We start from the raw sequence: 16,104 nt of genomic DNA on the forward strand, positions 1-16,104 counted from the left end.
GCAGTCTGTCCCTCAAATAATCTGCATCTTTTTTGAAGAATCAGGCCTGGAGAGTAAGCGCTGAGATAACATGCAGAGAATCAGAGAAAGAAGCATGGAAACACTGGGGAGCAAGAACTATGGAGGAATTACTTGGCAACCAGTCCAACTAATAAAATTGCTCATTTGAGGAGGATTTTTACCTGTTTATTTAAAAACCTCAAAATTTCACAAGTGTGAAAGAAGTGTGAGGCTTTAAATTGCTACCAGTTACATGTCATATGCACCATTATTTTCCCACAGCCTTTACCATCTTTACCATCCACTTGCCTAAAATTTATATCATGTATTTTTGATACAACTACCTGTGTTTCCAAGTATATTCACAGCTTCAACTTTTGCTGCTGTCTTCAAAATGAAAAAGAGTTTCACAGATATCCTTCTGATATAACTAAGATCTTCCACAGAATTATTCATGGTGTATGGATTGATAGATTGCTATGTGCTGAATTAAACCGTTCTTTTTGAGTTAGACAAAAGACTGTGTAACTCATGCCATTTAGAATGTCAAATTTCTGAAACAGATATTCCTCCAAAGCGTCCTAATAAATTGTGGGCATTCATTGAGGGACTCGAATACTTCCTCTATCTTTGTAAAGTTCAACCTTCTTTAAAATCTTACCAGCGTCTTCACTTTTTACAAAAGAAGGAGGAAGTTGGTTTAAAAGTGCTTTCACGAGACTATTCGCGAGTGGGGATGTGAACCCGCAGGAGGTGAACCTGCTGCTCTAGAAACAGGCAAGCCAGAGCTGCTCCTGTATCACCATCTAGTGGAGAAGATCCCTGCTGCCGATTACACAGCTCCCGAGCTCCACGAGTGCGAGAGCCGGTTCCTGACTGAACCTCCACTGATGGATTGCACACCACCTGCTTTATCGAAATATTTTGCCCAGAGATCAACTAACTTCCAGATAGGAGGCTGGAAATTACACCTAAGTGTGTTCAAAGTAACACCCTAAGAGCTCTGGATACCTTACCTTTTTTAACCTTTTGCCTCCTTGGACCAAAACATTCAGCAGATTTTTTTGAGTGTCATAAATGTCATGTTTGGAGGTGAAAAAAGAGAAACTGTTCCCTAACTGTCATTTGGAGTAAAGATTCATCCCAAATAATGGGTTTCTTGCAAATTAATGAACCACCAAACCGGCCTAATCATTTTAGAGAAATAAAACAACTGGCACAATTTATTCAACTCCTGAAACAAGGACAAGAAGGCATTACTGGAAAAATCATGTCTATGGGGTAAGCATTCAAAGAACAGAGAAAGATTTCTAACACTTATTATCCTTTCTTGTGACATTAAAGCAGTAGGTCTAATGCAATAGTAAGAGAAATAGTAAGGGAAAAATTTGATTCCAAGACAAATTTTACATCTAGTGGGGCTAATATTTAAAAGCTATATTAATATTTTCAGTGACATTAGAGGGACCTGGTAACTATTCTCAAAATTTTACTGGGGCAGAGGTATCATAGTGTATGGACTTCCAATAGATTTCGGCTATTAAATACTGTCATTCATATCTTCACAGATCAATGTAGCATTTAGGGTTTTTTTCCTGACCTAACTGTGTATTTTTATACCTAAATACATTCACAGAATCCCAGAATGGGCCAGGTTGGAAGGGCCCATAGTGCGCCACCTACTCCAACATCTCTGCTCAAGCAGGGCACACGGTAAAGGATTGTATCCAAACTTAGATATCTCAGGTGAGGGAGACTCCACAACCTCTCTGGGCAACCTGTTCAAGTGCTTGGTCACTGCACAGTAAAGAAGTTCTTCCTCATATTCAAGTAGAAGTTCCTGGGCACCACCACACACAGAGACCCCAAACCAAGCAAACAGCAAAACACAAAACCCAAAGAATTGTAGCCATCTTGCAAGACTGTAGTGTTAGAGTAAAAAACATATTTCTATCTAGAGAGGGGTCAGGAGAATCAAACACCACTTCAAAAGTTCCCAGTGCTCACAACACTTCCTGGTATGAAAAGGAAGGCTCTACATTTGATTGAAGACAAGCAAACAACGAAATTCACTAGGTGAGTACAATACCTTACTTTACACTTTTTTTTAAGAACTGATCCAACTCTAAGCAAAACCAGACATTATTCACTTGCAATGTTTTAAACAAAATCTTGCATTTTATTGTTGTTATATTTGCAAAATTAGTTTTCCTTCTACTTTCACTTTTGAAGACCTTGTTTACAGTTGTACACCATGTGTGCTTTCCAGATTAGATAGCCAGGCCTGATTTTGAAACATAAATTGAAAGTGCAAAATACTTTTCAGACATGAAGTCATGCAGCGGCAATAAATTTAAATATTCCAATGTCTAGTATGTTAAAGGAAAATACTATATTAATATTTATGATTTGTCAGACACCAGCACAAGCAACTCATCTTGCTTGGCCTTAAGCAGACACGGAACTCAAATTTGTAGATCCATTCATATCACTTGAGAGGTTTCTAGAAAAAGCTCTCCTCTCACTCATGCAACTTGCAGAAGTTTTTCTACCAGAAGTCTTTCCACATGTTCCTGGCTACCAATGAAGGCCTAATAATTAATAATTCGGAGTAACTTTAATAAGTTGGAGCAAAATCACTGATTTCCTCTTGCATTTACTTTAAGCTATATTCCTTCCCTTCTTCCTAAAAAATGTAAATGGCTCTTGCCATAGAGTTCAGTATGGCCATTATCCTGTGAAATCAGAGAATAAAAAAGAAAGGAAAGGAAAAGCATGGTTCTGAGAAGGAATATTGACCTGGAAAATTTGTGAAAGATGAAAGATACTGAAAGGAAAATGTTTAATTGTAGTCATTAACATCTGCGTAAACACCACAGGGATCCCATACTGTGACGCTGGGAGATAATGTGAAGAAAGGAAATGGAATTTCTAGTATTTAATCTGGCGATAGACTGAAGAGGCTAAGAATTGAGAAGAAGATTACAGGGGTTTTTACATACGTTTATTTTGTTTTAAAAAAACTTTTTGAGGAATTGAACTGCCACTTGAAGTTAAGGAGAAGCCAGAACAGAGATATAAGGAATAGTAAAGAAAAAAGACAAACCCTGGAAATTTCAGCTAAATGACCCTTTGCATAACATTATTTTTAAAAGTAAGTACAAAATTTACAATTTTCTTTAATCTCCCGGCAACCACAGTTGGGAAAGACTTTATGTCAAAACCACATACCATCTTACCTTAGACCTTTAAGTGCCAGGTTGGGACCCCAGCACTCAGAGTCAGGACACCTCCATTTCTCCAGTTATTGCTGAAGACAAGAGCTTCTGAGAGGTGACTGGTAGGAAAGATGCATGCTAATGTCTTTACAAACAATTCAGTGGGTGAAGGGATGGGTGCTGAGTCTTAGAAATGGGTCTTAATATCTCTACTGACTTCAAGCCGAAGGCCTGTTACAGGTCCCAGGCAGCTTGACTCCTGAAACATGCAAGGGCTTGCAGCAAGCCTCAACCTCCGAACTTTGGGGTAAAACAACAGGTTCAAGGGGGAATATGCGGTAGGTGGCTCGGGAAGGCTGTACTTTCTTAGTACCTCAGCTGGTGGGGAAAGGAAGGCAACATCAGCCGGGAGTTTAGGATAGAAGGAGGCCGCGCCCTCTAAAACCTCGAGAGAGGAGCCCCGCGGCCGTGCGCCCGGGTGGACTCTCTGCCATTATGCGAGTAAAGTTGCAGGACTCCTCTGTCTCCTTTATGGACGCTGGCTTTTCATAGCGTGATTTTCCGTACATGCCTGAGCCCACCGGAGGAAAGCAGCCGCTCCCCGGGCTGAGCGTGGACGATGCTCCGTCTGCAGAGACGGGGAGAATGCTCTCCTGGGGCGCAGGTGGGCGCCGTCCATACAGGATCTACAAAATTCACCACCGGGAATCATAGAAACAAACAAACCAGCAAAGAAACAAACAAAACCAAACAAACCAGCAAAGAAACAAACAAAAAACCCCACCCCCCACCCCACCCCCCCCACACACCAGTTTACCAATTTCTATTTAAAAATTGTCACACGTTTCCACAACACTACGAAGAAGACGTGTTGGAAGGCTTAATCAGGTGGCATTTAAGGCCGTTTTGCGGATGGGTGGTCGCTGCCCCCACTTCACACAGCGTGTGTGAAGTGTGTTCACTACCCTGACCTGCCCGCGGTGCTCCAGCGTAGCAGACCCCGAGGCAGGATCCCACTCCGCTTCCTGCAGGCAGATTCTTTGGGACCGGCAGGAAAGGGGTTAATAAGAGAAGGCTCGGCTCCTGGAACCCGGCGGACTGTTCCATTACCTCGAGAGGGGGGACCCACTTACATATTGCTAATTATTCCCTACCAGATAGTGTTAAAAATCGAAAAGGAAAGCTATAGTCAGTGGTTATAAAGCATGAGAAGCAGGTCTTTGAGTTAAAACAGGAGAACCTGAGGTAAAATTCTGAGGGCACCTCCGTCTTTTTTCCTGCGTGGGCAAGTTGCGCTCAGCCCGGTCTGAGGGAGGAGGCAAGGCGGCACCCCGGTAGCGTGTTTGGGGCTCGCAGGGCGCTTTAGGAGTTTTAGATACACTTTAATTTCTCCTTTCAGCATCGCTAGAATTTTCCTCTTCCCTGGCTGCTTGTAACAGGCCTTGTTTGCCTAGGCGGGACCGGGAGGAGAGGAGGAAGGGCGGGCAGGAGAGCGGTGACGGCAGGAGGGTTCTGAGGTGACAAAGGCGCGGGAAGCTGCCGGAGCAGCCGGGGTGCTGCTCGGTCAGGGGGTCAGTGGCTTTCTTTAGCTCAAATAATTATAGAATCTGTCTCGCCGAGCCCAGTGGAAGAGATATGACAAACAGGTTTGGGAGTCCTGAGCATAAACGCGAGTAACTCGGCCGGATTTCACAGGCAGTGCTGGAGAGCCGGGGCTGAGATCCGCCCCAGGCGGTTCGGGAACAGGCGGAAGGCGTCCTCGACATCTGCTCTCACCAGTGTTGTGGAGTGTTTCAGAGACATTGTCTGTGTTCTTTAGGGTCGACTTAATATGTCAGTATAGAAAAGAAAAAAAAAAAGCGCCTTTTTTTTTACTATTAATGGTAAGAATCAAGAAAGTGAGGAACTGGGTTCTTAGGTCTGCACCTTGACAGAAGGAAACAGGGCGCTTCAAGTCTTATGAAGGAGCTGGTTTAAAAGCAGCTTTTAGTGATAGAGAGCTTTCCATCATACTAAAATTATTTCTATGGAATCATAAACATGGGCAGTTCTTCCCAGGCAACTATAAAATGCCAAGCCCACTTCCTTTGAGAAACTCTTAAAACTTGAAAGTAGATCAAAACCACACAGTATTAACAAATTTAGAGCTTACAGTGAGGGAATAGGAGGGCCATTGTCTTCGAGAAGCCAAATTAATTTTTGTAACATATTTTCTTCTGTATTATTTATAAGATTTCTTGTCTGCCTAATTGTTTTTCAGTACCAGCTCAGCAGTATTGTTTCAGTAATACTGTGGTAACATAGTATAGATGGAGAATCCACATATTTCAGAGAAATGTATAAGAGATTGAACTACATTATAACCTGGGTCCCGCTGGGGTGCAACAGTGAAACAGCACCGTGAAGCGTGCTTTAATCATTATTTGTGCACTGGCTTTTTTTGTGGCTAAATAAGGATCTCAGTGCACTAGACTAGCAATCCAGAATCTTTCCCGAGCTCTACATCACCAGAAATAGCATTTAATTTAAGAAGTTGCAGTATGTTTTTGCAATCAAAGGGAAGTGTATATGCTGGAGAAAACCTATTGGATTAACAGTACTGTAAATTTTTGCTTGGCACATAGAGAGTTCTAAGAGGTTATCCTTAAAATTTCTGCAGGAAACCCCTCCTGTGGAACCACCTCCCCTCCAAAGTTCCTAGGGGCAATAATTAAATATTATTCCACAGCTACCTAAATATGTAGTTGTATTCCTATAGCCAGGTTATTACAGCTATATAACTTCCCAGAAATTACATGTGAAATTTTCTATTTCAGGCATTTTGACAGCAGTAAATAGCATTTTGAATGAAATTTTTGGGAACTGGACAGATTATATCTATTACATGTGAAGAACACCAGCCATAAAGAAGTCTCATATAGACATCTCTGAACTGCTTTTAGAAGAGGGTAAAGCTGGTAGAGGCCTGGTAAGAAAATCTTCATTTAAATATACACAATTTTATTGTTGGGAGGGAAGATTATTCAAGGAGTGAGAAAGAGGAAGAGGGTGTAACTGCTAAAGTTAATCAATTTGGTAGATCTTGAATGTTCAGCTGTTACACGGTTTTATACTAACTTCGTAACACCATGAAGGTCACAGGAATGATGTAAAGCACAATGTCCATCACAATGAAACAAAGCCTCACAGCCAGGCCATGAGACATGTATGTGACACTCCTTCCCCCATAGGCCATGTTATTTTTTTAAGTTAATCTTCAACAGCAAAAGAATACCAAGAATTTTTCTCACTTTTCAAGTTCTAGGTGGTAATTATGAGAAGATATTAAAAATAAGGGGATGATAAGGATATCATGACAAACTGTAAAATAAAACATACTTCCCAATAAAATTCAGATGGACTAGAAAAAAATGCATTTTCCTTTATGAATCTAGTTTTTAAAACCAAAACAAACTCCCTAAACATCCGTCTATCACTAATTTTTAGATGATCAATTTTTCATGAAATTTAATTCTTAAGGAAAATTCAGATATGGATAACATCTCCACTTGGCATGGCCCTAGACTGGACAGTTAACTTCAGTACTTCTGAAGTTTATGAGGCAACATCCAAGTTTAGCAATATGCAAAGTTATTCGCAGACAATCAAAAACACAGCAGAACATTTACATTTTAAGTTAGAAAACAAATTGCAGTTACTAGTCTAAATGAAATTTGATGTGAAAAAAATTTAGAAAAGGAAAGATCATACTTTTAGGTCTGCACATAAATAACAATTTTTGTTACAGTTTTTCATGTAAAAACTTTTTGTGCTATTCTATAATTTAAACAGAAATTTATAGCATGGCTTTTGCAAATAATCTCTTTTCCAGCTGATTATCCCTTGTTTGACTGAACTTTTTATCCAAATATTATTCAATCACAAATTCCTTTTCCACACTGTTAAAATGGCATGCCCACCAAAGGCAGTTTTTCATTCACTTTCTACTCATAGTGCATTCTTCTTTGGGCACTTGGCTATTCTGCAAACACAATTTAAAAGAAAAAAAAATAAACCCAGTAAGGTAATTTGTTATAGAGACAGCCTATTTTTAAGCCAGTGATTCTTTAAGTGAAGCAGATAGAGGTTCACATCATGGATTATTTTGCCAAAGAAGAAAAATCAAAATAGGAAAGTAAAGTAAGGACTTTTATATGCTTCCTCTAAATTTTGGGAGCAAGTAAGAAGGAAACAATCCAAAACATTAGGGAAAACACAGCCTAATGGCAGAGAAAAGACAAACATTGCCCAAGGAAATGCAGGAGGAAAAAAGCACTTTAACCAGAGGAGAGTAATCACTAGTGTAGCCTGGAATAAACAAAAGACTTTCTTAAGTCTGGAAAAGAGGGGAAATAGCAATGGAAGGTATGAAAGTAATGAGTAAGTTTAGGAAAAAGTCTAGTGAAGGAAAGTATATAAAGTATTTTGTGGTGTGTGTGGACATATTTTCCTGACAGGGAGATGCATATTTTGAAAGCTGACAGGTTATTGTAATTTTTGGATCTATTTAGAAAGCAACTGTCTTTAAAATTGGCAGCGTATTCTTACTTAATTTGACTTGGTTAGTGCAGTGTCTCTGGTCAGAAAAAATAGACGGCATCAGATGCTTTGATGCACTCTATTTATAAAGATTGTGTGTACATTCTTTTCCTCTGAAACCATGTGAATGTTTCACTCAAACTCTCAACTCCTTTTTGGTTGATAGTCATCTTGAATCTCTTGCTCTGCTTTTCTTACAGCTACATTCCCAGCGATTGCTCAGGCCTGTGTATGGGCATCCGTGTCTTCTCTGCATCTGTTTCTATGGCATTTTACATCTCTTTTTCTCACACATGCCTATCCTCAAATATTTAACAAAACATGTGCCAACCACACGTGTCTTTTTGGTGGTGACATGCACCCATGTTCTTGTGGAAACTGGTTCTTTTTTGTCAGAAATTTAAACTACTTACAGTGATTTTGAAAAGCACTGCCTATGACAATTGGCTGTAATGCATTTTATCTAACAGCAATTTTATGGATAACAGACCATGTTAATAAATTGAACCCAGCATGGAAAACAATGCTAGCAGTAGCACAAGTCTACAGATCATAGCCTCCTCAGGAGAGTCACTGTATCATTTTTCATATGAGTACTCACAACGGAATGCAATCAACAGTAGAAAAAGTTGGCAAGCCTATAAAATGTACAATAATAATTCAAAACTACAAATTAACAATGCTGTGTACACTAGTGGTCTTTCGTAATCATCAGAATTTTAAAATTATTTCCACTTACCTATAAGCTTTAAGGAAACTGCTTATGCTTAGTTCATCTTTTAAAAGATGAATTATATTTAATCATCTTTTAAAAGATGAATTATATTTAAGAAACCTGAGGAAGTTGAACATGTATTTTAAAATAGTGGAGGATAAATACAGAAATGTAAACATCAAAACCAGGAATTTAAATACATCATGATGCAAAAAAGGACATTTTCCATAAATAGATAATTTTGATGTGATTTTTAAGCTGCATCATCTAGCCAGAGACATATATTTGCATTTTATTTGAGCTTCACCACGTCAACAGCTCAATTTTACGGACCACTTATTGTCCCTGTCTAAAGTTTAAACAAAAATTTTAAAATGGCTTTGTGCTTCAGAATGCATGCTATTGCAAGTTTGTGAGAAATTAAATAAGTGATAAATTTATACTCATTTCTGGTTCACTAATGGAGTATCCACACATCTTCTAAAGTCCTGACAAAGTAGTTGTAGTGCTGTTCATCCCTGTGGCCATGCTGAGAAGCAAATTTCCAGCACATGTGCAGCTACATTTAGAAAAAAGGAAAAAAAGAAGAAAATAAAAGTTTTAAATGGAATACTCAGCATTCAGAAAATAACAGCTGATGTTTTATTTATACTTACTCCTTTTCTATTCTTATCTTAAAATCAATAAATTACACTTCAGAAGTAATTTTCATTACAAATTGATGTTGACAGCCATAACCCAAAGGAGTGCAAAAGTTACTTGTGTTTATTTCATTTTATTGCACTATATGTTTTCTCCTCCCAATCTCACTGTAACATCCTTTCATAAAGGCCACAGGAGGTCTAAACCAAGAGGGACATCTGCTACAGGTTAAAAGTCCAGTTTAGACACTGTGTAGGACTTTTTAAAATGTCTTAATAGGAACAAATAGTTCAACTGATAGCCAAATTTCAATCAACTTTCTTCTATCAGGTTTTTGAATAATTATAAGGTCACTAATCGCTTGAATAAAGAAATAATTAGAAATGTGAATGTGATTTATCCCTAGATGGGGAACTACAGTTTCTTCTTACCTTTCTTTTGTCAAGTCATTTTGAGAAGGTTGCTTTAGGTGTGTCCATAAAATGCAACATAAATGGAACATGCATGGACATTGGAAATAATCTGTCTAAAAATTGCATTTTAAGTGTTCGGACAGACCTTGGCACAGGCTCAAAGCATGCCAGCTTGCACTTTCCCAGACAATTCCTGGCACAATTTAGGCATTAGCATTAGTCATGAACCATTCTCAATGGGCAAAACATGCATGTGACTACCCTAGGTAAAACATGGAACATTAGGTGGCTACAAGCTCCAGTGCCAGAGAACAGTCCCAGACATGTTTAACCTGATATTTATATGTAGCCATTTCATGCTTTGGCTGAGGATAATTAACACTTCTGAAGAATCAGGAAGTTCTCTTCCAAATAAACAGTTTTTAAAGGCCTGAGCCCAAGACACTTTTTTAAACATATGCTATATAGATAAGCATATCTCTGTTTTAAATTTTCTTTTTCTGGCAAGTTCATTAAAAATGGAATGGCAAGGCATGTTATGATCTTCTCAACTTTTTAAATGCATACAAATATGACTTTCTGAATACAGAGCTGAATACAGCAGCCCTTAAGGCCAATTTTTAGCTTCTGTCTTTTGCCAGAAGATGAATGTCCACATTTATTTACTGGACTGTGAAGTTCTGTATTGATTTAGCTTTACTTCTTAAATAGTTGAGAAACAAAAAAAAAAGCCTGAATGTTTTTATATTTCTGTCTTAAAATTTTCCTTAGTGGGCCTCAACAACAGTCTTTTAGGAAATTAAACAGTATTTCTTATGTGGCTAACATGACAGTGAGTTGTCCTCCCAGTGCCTAGACAAACCAAGACAATTGAGAGGACAGATATCTTCTCAATTTGGTTCTCAAATTAAGAACCAAAAGAGTATCCCCCCCAAAAAAAACCCCAAACAAAAAAAAAACAACCCAAAACCAAAAAACAACAACAAAAAAAAGCAAACCCAAAACCAACCAAACAACCAACCAAAAAAACCCCACAACACATTAAAAAAAACCCAACCACCTCAAAAATTATGGGAAATCATGGCATCAGGTATGATACCTTCCTCCTTTCTGAAGTTCAGCAGTGGTGAGAAAAGAGCCTTAAGAACATCATTGGCAGTGTGTAACTAATCAGTTATCTTCCCTAAAAAGTCAGCTACTGTTAGGTCTGTTTTTATGGCCCTGGTATAACAATTCTGGGACAGTCTACTTGTCCAGCAGTCTATCACTGGCCTTTTTCAATTATATAATGTGTCTTATGTATGTTTTATAGCCTAAATTACATGTTTTCATTGTCTTTATTTTAACTTTATTCAGAATCCCTAGTACTTTGCATAATCAAGAGTTTACTTTAACATTCAAATGCAAGTAGCAGAGTTTTGTCTTGCCAGTTTTTCTCCATAGAAACATTATTGTACATTTTAATATATATGCCTGCCATAGAATTCATACTGTGTATAAACAGAAGCTCACTCTTAACATGGTAAAGTGCAAGTTTGTCACGTAAAATGAAAAAGTACAATTTAATTTCATATTAAATTCTTGTTAGTCAATTAAGCTAAATAATTAGAAGAAGGAAAAATATTACCTCCATCTGGCTTACCAGGAGAAATAAATAAAAATCAGTAGTCTCCATGAAGTTGTAAACTTAAAGCAAGTAACTATATAAATACTTGACTCCTCAGGCTTCTTTGGCTTTGTATTTAACCTGTACCACTGTGAGTTTCATATTTAGGTTGCTTACTTTCCACAGTGAATATTCCCCAGTCAATTAGTTACATGGTGCTATTATTTGTTCCTGTGAACTGAACGCAATGCAAAGAACATAATTTTGTATTATTTGTCATACAGCATACATTATTAAATTCTTCCTAATCATTGTGTGGTCCAGCCTTAACACCAGATTCTAAATAGAGTACTTAAATTTAGGATTATAGCTAGTAATTTTGTTACTGTATTGAGATAACAAACTAGCACTTTTTATAGGAAAGTTCTTTCCAATAATTGAGAGAGTATATAAAATAAACAGTATTAATTTAAAAATTATTTTACTGACATGTCCTAATTATTTTAAAAATCTACCTAGAAATACATATACTGTAATATGGGTAATATACATACCTGTAAATTACTAGGAGGTAAACAGAATGCACAGTGCTTGTGCATCACATAACAGCTTAAAATGACAGGTAAACAACTTAAAATGAAAGGTATTTAAATGTTATACTGGCCTTTAAAGAGACAAAAATGGTAAAAATCAATGCATTTTTCATTAATTGATGAAAAAAAATCAAATTACAACAATCATATCTAAGAAAAAATTGGTGCCAGGTGTATTTTTATTCCAGTATTACATGCTGTCCATAATTTATGAAGCTGAATAACAACATGTAGCAGTCAGGGAAGTTAACATCAGAGTGAAGAGGGCAAAAGAGGTCCCTTCTTTACTTTAAGCAATACTATCTTTGCATTTATAAAGCTTATCTCAGTACACAGCAATGGTAGTTGTAAACAGCAGCAAGAGACATACGTACAGCTTTCCATATATGAAAGTTGGTTGAGTGCTCTGACCATGAAGGTCTTTAAGTCCTGCCTTTTGAATTAAGATTTACTTTGAAGAACAAAAAATGAGTCTGAGAGTAACAGACTGGATAAATAGCTTCAATTTATGGGAACTCAGTCATTTGTTTTGGGCAAAAGATGCATTCGCCCTGGACATCAAAGGGAGAAGGATTAGGTTCTAAAGCTTTACCCTGAAAGTTGCAGTTAATTTTCTGGACTACATAGGTGTGGATTTGTCAGGGGAATTCAAGAGAGCTCTGCCCTTCTCCACACTGCAACCAGCTTTGCTCATACAGTGTATGCTCCTTAGTGTGCTACAGTCATGGTTGCATGGCTCCATAGCTCCTCCCTTACAGATTAGGGCTATCCCCACCCCATGACTAAGGCCAGGAAGAGAAATAAGGTTTAAAGGCTTCTGCAGTAGTTTTCAGGTAATCTGAAATACTTGATTTATCACTTCTCTGGTCATTTCAGGCATCATGACATGAACCCTATGCATACTGAAGTGCTTTTAGGAATATAGTGAACATCCATTCTGCAATAGACTGTTGTGAGTGAGCTTTTGAAGCAGAATACAAGGAACTGTTTGTCTGAATGCAGTCAAAGAATTTGATCTTTCATTTTAAAAAGTGGAATAAAAATATTTTATTTCCCTTAAGGAAAATAAAATCCTGATTTGCCCATGTGTGTTACACACCACCTTCTAAAAGAACTAATGGTTTAAATTAGTTGTTCTCTTGTGCAGGTAATACAGCATAGTACTCAAGTAAAAATAGGCATTTTTACAAGTTCTTTTAGCTGAATGGTATATTAAAAGCATTAAATGGTCTAGTGATACTCTCATTGAAATCATAATCAAATAGGTGTTATGCCTGACTATAAAACCATAAAAAAACATATTTGGCATTTGAAATTTAAAATTCCAATGGTCTGTATTTTATTTACACATTAATTCACCAACTAAGAAAAAAATAATTATTTAAATAGATCACTAAAATCACAGAAAGACTCCATCAACATGAATTGGTAACAACTACTTAGAAGTAGATTGAAATAGTATTCTTGAGCTTTGTAATTTTAGAATTACATTTTCCTAGAAATTCACAGATCTATAAGTACACATATATATGCAACGTGAACTCTAGATAGGTAGTTCCTTAAATTACATTTTATTTCCAAGAGAACATAAATAGTTTTCCTCTTGAGTTACAGAGTTGCAATGTCTTCAATTAAGTGCAAAGACTTAGGGACACACTTTGCAACACCAATTATTTACCTTTATTTTAAATTAATAACTTCAAGTTATAAATGCCTAAACGATTACAGGATTGGGACCTTTTATATTAACTTGGAACAAAGATCTGTAGTACATTTTTTTCAGAACCCAGTTTATTCTGTCCCTGTTAATGGTACCATTAGAATAATAGTATCTCCACTACTGAATTACCATGTTTTCCAGTGCCATCTTCACTTCTGTACTTTTAAACAAAAATGCATACACTTATAAACCAAACTTTGATTCATCCAAAATTACGAATTTTGTAGTAGTTTAAGCATAAGAGAGGCATTTGAAATCTATATTAAAGACAGAGCACAATTCAAAAAATCATAAGCATTGGAGAGATCAGGTGCACTGGTGTACGATTTTATCCCTTTGTGCAAATAACATTTATCCAGCGCTGAAAGGGTGTGTTTATATGTCACAGGGTATTTACAGCTGTGTCCAGCTGATTCCTGGAGTCGACAGACAAGGATTGCTTCCTCTAGAAATGAAAGGATTTTTGTCCAAGTACTGAGCAGCACACGACATTAAGTGAGTACTAAAAGACATAATTCATGGGATATAAATGCTTCTTCATTATTATCATGTGCTATGATTATTCAGTTTTACCTGTAGAGAGGAACACCAGAAAGTCTTTCAGATTAGGACATGCTCTCTCTCCAAGCACTCCTTCACAACACACAATTAAAATATTTCCAGTAAATCTGGTGGCGGTGGAGCCTCAGCTTCCAGCAAAGGACATTTCACCTGAACATCAGTATTTTCCCCAGTGCTCGTCCAAAAAGCCCGTTTTTGAAAGCCACTCCCGTTCCGTATGTCCATCTGGAAATCCCTCGTCCCGGCAATGCTTTGAGCAGCGGGTGTTTCGGTTCCTGCGGCGCGGCCTTTCACATCCACGGAGAAAGGGCATGAGCGGCGACAGTAACTCCAGCGCGTGTCCCACCTCCAGGGGCTGCCGCATTTGAGGGTTCAGTTTAAGGGCCCTTTCCAGGTCTGCCTCCTGCGAGGCAGCCTTTTGGAGTCTTCCTCCTCGTCCTCTCCACCATGCTTAGGCAGGATAGAAGAATAAACACCAAAACGTATATTATTTTTCCAAGAGAATCCCTTCACAAATCCTCAGCGCAGGCTTAAGCATAAACTTCGATCCCGTTCCGCGCACCAAAAGAAAGGCAGGGAGGAGAGGAAAATAAAAAAAAGGAGAAAAAAAAGTCGTGCAGTAGGGAGAGGAGCTACGCAAGGGAGGCTCTGCCGGGAGAGGTGAGGCAAGGGAGCCCCTCCAGCTGCAGCGGCGGAAGCGGCGCTGGTGGAGCGAGGGAGCGATCGGGCGAGGAGGAGGCAGCGGAGGGAAGGGGGAGGTTGCTGGTGTTTGGCGCCGGTGGAGGGAGTCATTCCTGCCGCTGCACTTCCGGTCGGCATTTTGTTCTGAGAGGGAGCGAGAGAGACACACACAGGATCCTTCCCCCTCCTCCTCCTCGCCCTTCTCTCCCTCTACCCCCCCGCTCGGTACCGACTCACCGTGCCCAGGCCGCCCCTCCCCGCCCTCCTGCGCTCGCACTCTCGGAGGGAGCGGTGGCGGCGGCGGCCCCTTGGCACCGCTGCCCCTCGGCCACCCTCCGCTCTCCCCGGCTCGGAGCGCGGCTCGGAACCGGTTCGGCGCGGCGCGGCCCGACCCGTGTTGATGTTGTGAAGCAGGCTCGGGGGGAAGGGATTTGCCTCGGCCGCACACCCCCCGGCTCTACATGTTCGCTGCACTGAGGAGGAGACGGAAGAGGAGCCAGCCCCCCTCCCGGCCCGGATTATTGTTGTTATATTATCTCCCCTCCTCCTCCTGCTCCGCGGCGGCGGCGGCGGCCCAGCGGCGGCGGCGGCTCCTCTGAGGAGGGAGGGGGGCGGATTTCTCTCCCCCTCACTCGGATTCTCGTTGGATTCAGACGCCGATTTGCTCAGGTAATCCCCCCTCCTTGTCTCCCCTTCCCCTCCCTGCCCTCTCCAGCAGCGGGCCGGGCCTCTCAGCCCAGCGGCCCAGCACTGCCGGGAGTAGAGGGGATTAGCTGTTATCCGGGGTAGAGGGGAGTAAGTGGCAACCGGAGGTGTTTATTTCGCAGCCCCCCTTCCTGCTCGGTCGGGTTTCGCGGATGAGGTTGGTTCGTGCCGGGCTGCCGGGAGGCCCAGGCCCGGCGGAGGGCGCAGGCCCGCCGGCCAGCGCCTTTACTCCAGCTCGGGGATTAGAAAGGCGAAGCGGCTGCTCAGTGACAGGCCTCAACCCGAAAAGAGCAGGAGGAGGAGGAGGAAACAATACAATTAGTCGCAAATCTGCACTGATCCTTTCCTATATTTACAACTTCACCTAGGGCAAGGAAGGAGGGTCCCAGTGCAGACAGCCCTCTGAAGTGGGGCAGGAGTAAGTGGAGGCATAGGGGAGGAGAGACAATGTAAATACTCAGGAACAAAAATGCCACTTGTCTTTGCCATTACCTTATTCTTCTAGCCAAGTGTTCTGAACATTCAAAAGTTTAAATGCTTTTGGTTTTATAATCTCCAGATGTTATATTTCTAAATAACATTATTGATTAGTATGTTAATGACAGTATATTTATAGCATAAAATAGTGCTTGAAGGATCATTGACACATCATGAACACCTGCAGACCCAAGA

General features: G+C 39.9%; 1 protein-coding gene across 6 annotated transcripts in view; it reads left to right on the forward strand.

Moving 5' to 3' along the window:
- Positions 1-12,134: 12,134 nt before the first annotated feature.
- The window catches only part of NIPBL (NIPBL cohesin loading factor), a 151,909-nt gene continuing 147,939 nt past the window's right edge, over positions 12,135-16,104 (forward strand). For 5 of the 6 annotated variants that reach the window (XM_084225499.1, XM_084225505.1, XM_084225504.1 and 2 more), the window contains exon 1: positions 12,135-15,396. The gene's annotated coding sequence lies outside the window, so the exon portion shown is untranslated. The remainder of the gene's footprint in view (positions 15,397-16,104) is intronic. The other variant, XM_084225500.1, reaches the window with a different exon arrangement.

Source organism: Fringilla coelebs (genome assembly GCF_963513975.1).
Source record: "Fringilla coelebs genome assembly, chromosome: Z".
Taxonomy (NCBI): domain Eukaryota; kingdom Metazoa; phylum Chordata; class Aves; order Passeriformes; family Fringillidae; genus Fringilla; species Fringilla coelebs.